The sequence below is a fragment of the Helianthus annuus genome, chromosome 16 (genome assembly GCF_002127325.2).
Source record: "Helianthus annuus cultivar XRQ/B chromosome 16, HanXRQr2.0-SUNRISE, whole genome shotgun sequence".
Classification (NCBI taxonomy): Eukaryota; Viridiplantae; Streptophyta; class Magnoliopsida; order Asterales; family Asteraceae; genus Helianthus; species Helianthus annuus.
This window is the reverse complement of record NC_035448.2, coordinates 104,700,819-104,712,770: the sequence shown is the minus strand read 5'-3', so window position 1 is coordinate 104,712,770 and position 11,952 is coordinate 104,700,819.

Sequence of the window (11,952 nt, the reverse complement as noted above, 5' to 3'; positions counted from 1 at the left end):
CATATTCAAAGAATGTCGAAGTATAACCGCGACACTCTACGCCTACCATACGATGGCTTAGGAACTTATTTGCCATTTGTTCCTTTTCATATTCAGGACAATATTTTCTTTCTACAAGAATCTTAAATTCTTCCCATCTCATAGCATAAGCCATCCTTCTTCCTTTTGCTTGTAATACCGTGTTCCACCATTCTAGCGCCCCTTCTTTGAACAGATTTGAAGCATACATAACCTGATCTTCTTCGGCACACTTACTTATTGCAATTACTGCTTCGGTTTTCTCTAACCAACGCAGTACTGCAATTGCTCCTTCGTTGCCTGCAAATTCAGCAGGTTTGCAAGCAAGAAATTCTTTGTAAGTGCAACCAGGCGTTGCAGCTTTCATTTTCATAGGAAATGGAGCCTGTCGTGGATTATTATCATCATGATTGCCGCCTCCATTTACACTATGACTAAAATTGTCTTCCTGAGTACGTTTACTAGGAATGATTTGTTGCGGTTCAACAGGTTTCTGAGCAGCAGCCATGATTGCAGGAATAGCATTAGCTATACCTTGAGTGATGATATTTTCAATATCTTGTCTAGTCATGTATTGGTTTTCCTGATTTTGCTCAGATTGATTTCCTTCATTAACTGGTTCATTACTAGCGTTTTCCATCTGATAATTATTATAGATATAACTATTAGTATCAAATGTTTGTAACTAAAACAATGGCAAGTAATCACATAAATCTTTTTCACAACACACATGTGTAGAGTCAAAATTGTCGATGTTTCGACTTCTATTTTGTGTTATAGATTATATAGGCATCCATACACACTGCTTATCTTACACTGTTTTATTTCCCATTTTACAAAGTTATATTTTTCTACTATTGTTGTTATACAGACATTCTTCCTAACCCCACTATTCTTTGGTCAACTGGCAGTTTAGTAGCGACGTTCCCTTTCGTCGTATTTCCAGGAGATTTGTTCCCCCATCTCCCGGATCCTATTCCCTGTACCTATCAGTTCTTCACCGAACTGACGAAGTTCGGCTAAGTTTTCGTTGCTCATTGGAGGATTGGGGATAGGTTCTGGATCAAACTGTGGGAGGAAGGAATAAGGACTGTTGATCATATTTTGGAATTGCCAGTCATTCGTCCACCATTCTTCCATTTGGCCTAAAGGTCGAGTGTGGATTAGTGGGTCTGGAATAGCTGGTTCCAGATTTACAGGAAGTTGGTTTTCGGCCGGGTAAGGATATAGATTATTATGGATAGGGTTAATGACATCACAATTTGCCAGTAGACGGTCTATTTCATCTTGAAATGTGATTTCCTCAGGTTGTCTAGAGCTCTCTCCAATTTCTATTCCTTTTTGTTTAGAATCTTTCCTTATTTCTATCTCTGCTGGCTTAGAACTTTCTCCGGTTTCGATTCCTTTTCCTTTGTCTATAGGGTTTTCTATTTTGGGGAGTTTCCTAGTGGCTGGCTTTCTTCTGCGCACTTTCCTCCATCCTACATATCTTCTTCTCTTTTTAGGTTTTGCTTTTTCCAGCGATGGAGCTTGGAATTCCAGAGGTTCCTCTATGTCAGCAATATAACCAGTAAAGTCGTGGGAGACTTCAATTGGTACTGGGTAGAGGTTGAGATTCTGAAATGCTTCCGATATCTCATTCATGCTGGATAGCATATATGCAAAATGCACAAAAATGCTAAGTTAAAACTTTGGAACAAAGTTTAACAAATAAACATTGAAGTTTTATTGCATACTAATTTGTACAAAAGACAACAGGAAAGAGAACACACTAGGATTTATTTATTTAATGGGTAGTAATTTTCTACTAGACCAGGCTTATTGATAGTTTAGAGTTTTGCATTCTCTGCTACGGTAGCTAGCATATAAAGATTTGCCCATTTTTCATTTAATTTGTCTTCCCAAGGTGGATTATTGCCTAATTCCTGAATTTATGGATTAAACCTCACTTTCTTGACTTGGGGTTTCTTTATTTTCTCCTGTCCCTTCCTAAGAATCGAATTTCTTTTATCTGGGGTGAGAGGATTTTCATAGTTTGCCTTACGGACAAAAATCCCTTCTTCCAGATCTGCTGGGTGTTCTGAGGAAGAGGTTCCTTTTTCTGTGGTTGCAGTATCTAATTTGTGGTAGATAGCAGAAAGCTTTTGTTTACCCATACTGTAACTTAACAATTAATCAGTTAATAAAACATATATTCACAGAATGGCAATTAGAATTTCTCAATAGGCTAAAATCAATAGTAAGCTTAAATCAGTGGCTCTGATACCACCTTTTCCTGTCACGGCCATCGGCCCCGGTTTGACCCGGTCCAGAGCCGCGAGGCAGGAAATCCCGTGGTATTTATTTTGGGCGACAGCGGAAGTCTTTTTAAAACAGGATCTTTAAATACTAAAACTGCTCGTTTATATAATACAGGGATAAATCCCATAATTTACAATAAGGTGATTTCACTGGGAAATCTTTATTTCTCAAAACATGTTTCTTTATTTATTTATTTACATTGAGCTACTTTTCTAAGCTTGTAGTGCTCCACGACACTTTTTCTTGCTCACAACAGATCACCTGAAACATGTTTGAAAAAAAAGTTTTGTCAGCAGGGAAATACTGAGTGAATCATTCATTTTACTAAAAATGACACATTGGTTATAATTTACAGTATTAAGAGCGATTACAATGTTTCTGATATCAAACCAACCACCCACAGTACTTGTCACTCGAACATCCATCGGTAGCCTCTTTGCCCGATGGTGTCTGTGACTATGGTCATATCACTCATTGGCTAACTCGTTGTCCAATAGTGACGGTTATCAAGTAATGTATACAAAACCCCACATACCGGCTGTAATTTGGTGATTTACATAGACTTAATCCCTGTAATTATAACTTTGAAAATAATTTGGAGTTTTGTAAAACAGTTGATAAAAAGAGAATGACTCACATTGCAGATTTAACGAGCAGAGTATAAGCCTACTGATTAGCCTTGATTAACCTAATTTAAATAACAATGCACACACAAACGGGTTAGTAACTAATACAGCAGTTATGACAATTCACGAGATTAAACCCTCACAACGATTTATAAGTGCAATACTTAACAATTCAGCGGATTCACAACGAATGACAGAATATAGTCCGAGTTCGAACATCACTTAAACATTCAAGTCGAAATCACGATGAATAACAAAGTATAAACTCAATTTGAGCAGCACTAAAACAATCGTTGGATAGTTTCAATCGATCGGACGTTGAATCGTAATAGCGATCGAGTTATTACCCTGATTGCGGCAGCGTTTCGAGATTAGTGTGTGTTGTATAGTAATCGAACTATAACTCAGTGAATATTATGAATTTGTACGTCGAACGAACAGTAAACTTCAAGTGCCAACCCCACCTATTTATACTGAATTTTTGTTCCCCCCGCGTGTCATGACAGAGGACATAAGTCCTGTCGCGTGTCGCAACGGATGACAAAAGTAGGGTAGGGTAGGTTCGTGTCCAGGTAGCTTGGGTGAGTTGACAGTTTGTGAATTTGAAAGTTAGACAACGAATTATTATGATAATTATCAGCTAGGGTTTACCCCCCCTGAGTTTTAGGGGCCCTGATCCTGATTCCGATTGTTCTGAAAATTTTAGGGTTAGTGCAGAATTGCTTGGGTTTCTCAATTAGGGTTTCCTTAATAGATAATTATCCTACTAAGTATTAATTTTAGTGAGAGTTGTTACAATTAGCATACACGCACATTATAAATTACATTTATTCTACACAATTCTTTATATCGCCACATATAACATTTATTGATATAGCATGTGCCTTGCGATTTCCCTAACATCACATTTGTGGCCAAATGTCTTACTATGCTATTTATGCACAGTTGACTTTTAGAAAGTCAATTGTCCATCATATGAATTATCAACTTAAGCTCATAAATTCTCAACATTAATAGTTTATACTACGGACATCATACACAATTCATACTCATATAGCAATACACATAATGTGCATCATATAACCCAAGCATAGAGTACAACTTCTAATGCATAGTGTTTACCAAATCATATAATTAACCAAAATCCTACATGTATTCCATTTAAAACATATTTCTCATGATTAATTATCATCGAATTACATCACCTCCACACATTATACATTTTCATCCATCATTTGCATACCATTTCATCTATTAATCTCACCTAGGCATTTCAACAAACACTTGTGTAGGTCCCTCTCGGAGGATCGAGAACAAACCTAAACCTTGTTATACTAACTCACTAGCGAGTGCGGAATCCAAGCTAGAAAGCAAACCGGGATGATGCAAGAACAAACACAAGAACACACAAGACTCAACGATTAACACCACTTGTATTAATACGTATGAAAGGTTACGGTTACAAGCACAATGTTTACAATCAGTTTGCAAACTCTCAAATTGTGTGTGTGTGTGTTTCGGACAGAATGCTCTCAACTTCCTAACTTTCTGTCTGTGTGCCTCTGTTTCACTCAACACACTGCATGGGTATTTATACCCAGCTCATGTTGTCTATCCCGAAGGATCCGATAGATGGTCCGAAGGATCATCTATCGAGTACATTTCATTCGAAGGATGAGCAGGGACCTCGAAGGATGATCCTTCGAGGTCTAACAGTCGAACCATATCTATCGAGCACCTCGAAGGATCAACAGTATCCTTTGAGGCTATCCTTCGATACAAACAAACATATTACAACTTATTGGCCAAGTCAAACTAGGAGGATAGTTTACTTGGTCAACTTACAGACTAACTTAGGACATCGTTTACATACAGACCGAATACAGACAAAGTACAGACACAAGTGCACCAACAAACTCCCCCTTGGCTGTAGCTTTGTCTTTATCTTCTATAGTTGTAGACTCGTCTCGAACTTCGACGGTCTTTGGTCTTCGAGTTACCAAAACTCTGATGTCCTATCAAGTCTTCATTGTCGGAGGATCTTCAAAGTCTTCACGTCTTGAAAGCAGAGAGTGTATCAACAAACTACCCGTATCATGTAGGAAGTGTCTTAACAAACTCCCCCTTAACATAAGCTCCCCCTTGAGTTATGCTCGTGAAAAACTTGATCTTTATGAAGTGAGATCCTTGTGGTGTTGATGAGGTCAGCGATAACTCGATCATCTTCATCCTTTGAGTGTCTTCACGTCGTGTCTTCATTCCGAAGCTTGTCATTGACTATGTTCTCCTCGCCTTTAGCATCTGCACATGCAAGAAATCTAAACGCATAATGAGAACAACCGCTTGGAATATAGTTAGCATAAACAAATGACACACGTATGACCATGTCACAATCAAACACCGTCCGACAGTTTGAAAGTTTAATAAATTTGTCAATTTTAGTTTAACTTTCAAAACTTGCAAATTTCGACCGTTTATGAAGATTAAGTCAGTTCGGTTTTCGTTCAGGTTTCAGGTAACGAAGACTCGAGCTCCAACATCGTACGATCGAAAATAAAAAAGAAATAAAATCTTTTTGGCTTTTACAAAGTTTATATTAAAACAAGCCTAAAATCTTTTTGGTATTTTTGAAATTAAAAGACAACAATTTAAAATCCTTTGAGTGTTATCAAACAACATCACCGCTAATGTCGTGCTGATATGCACCAAACGACGAAACTGTTTAAAAGAAAACAATAAACGTTAAGCAGTAAATAAATAAATATATACAAACATTCTTTTTGCGAGTTTCGAGGGTAAGAGAATCATATCAGTGTACGGTCATGCCAAAAACACTCTTGTTGTTCAGTTAGTTAACATTAAGATAAGCATCCTATAACAATTATCGGTATTGTTGTCCACTTAAGCTCAACTTATCAGATGTAATCATGGCGAGGGGATACGTTAAGGTATGATTTATACTTACCGACCGGTGTTCATCCACATCACGACACATTCCCGTATCAAGGTATGCACGAGAGTTCATCTTACCGGTGAGTATACCGATTATCATCTGTTTGACCGTATAAGCTATGAGATACTCACTTATTTTGATTTGAAAACAAGCCCTATGTGATATAATCACTTATTGATGAGGAACTTGATTTTCATATGCATGAAGGCACAGGTGCAAGTCCGTGAACAGGTCAGTACTTCCGTACAGCAGAGAGACGAACTTGACACCCGGATAATTGTGATATTTTATCACTTATTTATTTGGACATGTGATTGTTTATCACTTATTGAGGTCGAATGCAGTATGTAATATGTACACGTATGTATAGTATCATGGAAGATCTAGACTTGCGTCCCCGTTATTTTTCGGTAAAAGATACAACCATGATATCCAGATGATAAGCAGCATAAAGACCGAATATCTCAGAACCTCGGCAATCTATCAAACGAAATTTCGGTACTAAGACCATATGCCAATGAATGGTTCCCACCTGGTCTTCAGTCGATTAAGATTTATATCACCCTGCACACTTTAAAATGATTGTGAGCCTACCGATACATCTTATATAGATCTGCTTATCGTATTTCATTTAAGGTTTAAAGAGGTTTGGATAGACCACTGATGTACTATCATTTTCTCTTTTGCTCTCCAGGAAACTCATTTTTGTTTTTCTATTGTTTTTGTGTTTTTTGAAATTTTTTCGATGTTTTTGGATTTTCAGATTTTCGGATTTACTCCCCCTAAAATCAATAAACTAAGATAAATTTAAAAACACACAAAGGTATTTACAAAAATGATTTTCCGATGTTGGTTTACTCTTGCTTGACCTTAATGCCATTTACCAATAATAAGAAGTCGAATCTAGATTTTTCAAAAGCTTTGGTAAATAAGTCGGCACGTTGGTCATCGGTGTGGACCTTAACAACATCGATTAGCCTTTTCTCAAAGCAATCACGTATGAAGTGATATTTGATTTCGATGTGTTTGGTCTTTGAATGCTGCACAGGATTTTTAGTGATATCTAAAGCAGCAGAGTTATCAACGTAAATAGGAGTAGTTAGGAATTCAAAACCGTAGTCCCGCAATTGTTGTTGGATCCAGAGAACTTGGGAGCAACAACTTGAGGCAGCAATGTATTCAGCTTCGCATGTTGATGTAGCGACGCATGTCTGCTTCTTGCACTGCCATGTGACTAGGCGATTTCCTAAAAACTGACATCCAGCCGTTGTGGATTTGCCGTCGATTTTGCATCCGCCAAAATCAGAATCACTGAAAGCGACCAAGTCAAAGTTATTATCCCTAGGATACCACAGACCGGTGTCGGGGTAAGCCTTCAAATAACGAAAAATCCTTTTGACAGCTGCAAGATGTGAGGCCTTCGGGTTAACTTGATATCTGGCAAGCAGGCACGTTGGGTACATTATGTCTGGCCTGGATGCTGTGAGGTACATAAGAGATCCGATCATCGCGCGATAGTATGAAGGGCTAACAGGTTCACCCTTCAAGTCAGGAGTTATTCCGTGATTAGTTGGCAATGGGGTACCAATGGGCGTTGCATCGGACATCTGGAACCGGCTCAAGATGTCACCAACATATTTAGTCTGATGGATGAATATCCCAGACTCCGTTTGTTGCACTTGTAGGCCTAAGAAGAAATTCATTTCCCCCATAGCACTCATCTCGAACTTATCCTGCATAATGCGCTCGAAATTCCTACACAAAACATCATTAGTAGAACCAAAAATAATATCATCAACATATACCTGTACCAGAAGAAGATCTCCATCTTGTTCTTTGATGAAGAGAGTACAATCGATAAGACCTCTTCGAAAACCGTTCTCTAGCAGATATGTAGATAAGGTTGCATACCAAGCTCGTGGCGCTTGATGAAGACCATAGAGAGCTTTGTTTAGCAACCACACCCGATCGGGATGGACAGGATCTTCAAAACCTGGAGGCTGTTCGACATATACCTCTTCTTCAACCACACCATGTAGAAATGCACTTTTGACGTCCATCTGGTAAACCTTGAATCCTTTGAATGAGGCATAAGCCAGAAAGATCCGAATAGCTTCCAGACGTGCAACTGGTGCATAGACTTCGTTGTAGTCGATCCCTTCTATCTGACGAAAACCTTGAACGACTAAACGAGCTTTGTTCCGAATAACCACTCCACGGTCGTCTTTCTTGCATTTGAAGACCCATCGAGTGCCAATCTTCTTGTAATTCTCAGGCTTTTCAACAAGCTTCCAAACACCAAGCTTGTGAAATTGCTGTAATTCTTCCTGCATGGCTTCAACCCAAGCACTGTCTTTCAATGCTTCTTTCCACGACTTTGGTTCTTCTTGTGACACGTAACACGCGAAGGACCAGTCATTTTGTTGACCAGATTCTCTTATAGCTGAATACAAACCAGCATTCCGGTTGTTTCTCAGCTGATTACGCGTCTGCACACCGCGATGGACATCTCCTATTATGTTCTGCTGGGGATGGGTATCGTGAATCCTCATTTCAGGATTATCTGGCACACGAGCATTGATACCCAAGTTGGTAAGATTAAGATCAACAACCAGCTCCATACCAGGAATGTGGGTAGAGGTGGATGCATTCCCTTCAGCAGTGTCTACATTCTGCGTATGAGGTGTATCACCAGAGGCACCTTGAACAGGAGCAGCTGGAGCTGAAGATCCTTCAGCTGCATCATGATATTCATCATCTTCAGAAGAGTCATTATAATCAGCAGCATCTTCATAAACCTCATTTTGAACCATATTGTTGACAGACGAAGAAACTTGAGGATCAACAACAATAGGTCTAACCAAAGGCGAGACAGCAGCGTTGTCACTTTCCAACAACATCCGAGCCGCTGCTGATTCTTCGTCAAAGGTTGGCAGATTGAAGGAGTCAAATAGCCCATCATAATCGAACATCCACGGATCACCCGGAGCCCGAACAGGACTCGTGTACCTTTGAACCCTAACTTCGCTCCATAGCTCAATCTTTTTGGTAGCTAGATTCCAAACACGAAAATTCGGAGTAGCATATCCAAGGAAGAAACCCTCGATAGCTCTTGCACCAAACTTTCCATCCGGTTCAATCATAGTACATGGAGCACCAAACGGTTCAAGGTAAGAAAGATCCGGTTTCCTTTTCTGAAGGAGTTCGAAGCAAGTCTTGCCATGTCTCTTTACTGTAAGAACTCTGTTTAACGTGTAGCAAGCAGCCGATACAGCCTCCCCCCAGAATTGAATAGGGAGTTCCGACTCTACTAACATTGTTCTTGCAGTTTCAATAATCGTTCGATTCTTCCTCTCAGCGACACCATTTTGTTGTGGAGTATAACGAGAACTGTACTCATGAAGAATGCCTTTAGAAGTACAAAACTCATCCATAACTTGATTCTTGAATTCGGTACCATTGTCGCTTCGGATCCTTTTTACTTTCAACGAATAGAGATTCTCCAACATTGTAAGAAGATCCTTGAGGATGCCAGGAGTTTGACTCTTGTGTGCCATGAAGGATACCCAAGAAAATCTAGAGTAGTCATCAGTAACTACTAAACAATAGGCATCACCAAACGTTGTCTTGTGCTTCATAGGTCCAAAAAGGTCCATATGAAGACGTTCGAGAGGCATGCTGACAGTGTTGATTTTCTTCAAAGGGTGAGACTTCTTTGTTTGCTTCCCCTTTTGGCACGAGACACAGATATCTTGTAGATGAAAACTTCTCACAGGCACACCATTCACAAGATTATTTTTCACCAAATGGTTCATTTTTCTCAAGTGAATGTGTCCCATTCTTCTGTGCCAAGATATAGACTCCTTTTCCGTGGCTTTTGAGACAAAGCAAGTGACTTGTGCAGATGTTGTAATCGCCTGGCTCATGTCAAGAATATAAAGATCATTAACTCTCGGAGCCGATAAGAGAATCCATTCTTGTGGAATTTTGAATCCAGGTTTCAGCACATAGCAGCCGGCATCATCAAAATGCACTGAGAATTTCTTATCGCAGATTTGTGACACACTGAGAAGATTGTGATCAATTTGCTTCACATAATTGATCTTATCGAAGCACACCATACCATTTGAAATACTTCCTTCTCCAGTGATAAATCCGCCTTTGTCACCCGCAAAAGCAACATACCCTCCTCTAATGTTTCTCACGTCGTATAGGAGCCGTAAGTCGCCAGTCATGTGCCTGGATGCTCCACTATCAACAATCCAATGACTATTAATAGTTCCTCCTAGAACATCCTGCACATGTCAATTAAACACATCAGTTGAGAATGGGGACCCAAGCCTTAGTGGTCTTGGGTCGTCCCTTAGCATCACGAAACGTGAGCTCGATCTCTTGATGGTTTTCAAGAACAACTGCTCCCCCTGAATTGTCACCCGACTTAGGTAACCAAGTTCGTTTTTGCCTACCAGTTTTTGAAGATTCTGGTTTTACAGGTTGTGACACTCTTGGTTCCTTTTGAACTGTTTTAACTTCATATCTTAAAGCTTTTTCAACAGTTTTCATGTTCTTACGTCGTTGTTTAGTTTCTTGTTCTTTTACAGTTCGTTTATCATGTTTAGGCGAAACTGACCGACGTTGAGGGCGAACTGTTTCAGGTGGAGCTTTCTCAATAAATTTCTTCTTCGGAGCATTTGGGCAGTTTCTGATAATGTGCCCAATTTCTCCACATTTGAAACAAGTTCTCCTTTCAACAGACTTAGGAGAACTTGATCGACTACCAGATGTTGAACCTGTAGAACCTGAGGTACTTGCTCTTTCATCACACCCGTTTGTGTGTTGGGTGTAATTGTTATCACTGTTACGTTTCAAAATCTTGACTTGTTGTACAAAATCAGTGTTTGATTTGTTTTCAAAAGTCTCAATTTTATCTGTACCTTTTGATGCTACAAATTTAACATCTTTTCCTTTCTTCGTGTAACGAGCTCCTTTTGATTCAACCTTAGCCTTTGGCTTTGGAGCTCGTTGTTGTAGTTTACCCTTAGAAGCAGTAGGTTGTTGAGTGGTTGGAGATTTTTGATTACCAAACTGTTTTCTAATCTCAGCCTTAGGAATTGGATCACATTGTGTTACCACAATTCCCGGAAGTGTTTTTCCCAAAAATTTGTTTGTGTAGTCTTCAAAGACTTTGTCAATCAAAGATTTGTTTACATTTTTAATTGGGAAAACATGATCTGAGTAGATTTTATTATCTCCAACCAGTGTATACAACACATTACTGCTTTTAACAGTAGTCACACCTGTCTTATCAACTTTGACAGGATCAATCACTTGCTTCTTAACAGATGGAACCTCAGGAGTATCAGGATCACAAAGGATGTGATTTTCTCGTGGAATATCTACTCCTTTCATCTTGCTAAGTGATTTATCCTGATCACTTACAGCCACTTCTGATTCATCATCCGATGTCTCATAGTCCTCGATAATTGGAGGACTTTGCTTCACGGATGATGAAGTTTCTTGTTCCTTAGAGGCTGTGTTTGAAGAATTGTCCGGTTTGAACCCAAGGCCAGTAGCAAACTCCTCAACATCAAGAGGCACACTGGGTTCATACCGAGGCATTTCTTCCTCATCAGGCATCTTGGTATAGTTGTTCATCAAGGGGGGCGGACATTTATTATACCCTATGCCTTTCTGATTTCCCTTTGGTTGTTGAACATCGATGATGTGATCAAGCACAAATTGGGAGTTAGAATAACTATCCAATTTCTGTTTGATCGCATCATGTTCGCATTGGGCAATGGCTAATTGCTTTTTAGTTTCTTCCACAATGTTAATATATTCATTTATACTTACTTGCTTGTGGTAAACTACTTTGTTAACCTCGGACACATTTTTCTTTAATGTTTCTATTACAGATTTAAATTCTTTTTCATTCCGGGTTAAAGCCATGTTTGCCTCTTTGCATTCCGACAGTTCAATAACCAAATTCTGGTTATGACTATGAAGCTTTTCTGATTCAAGCTTCATCTCAGCACATGATTTACAGATACTAGG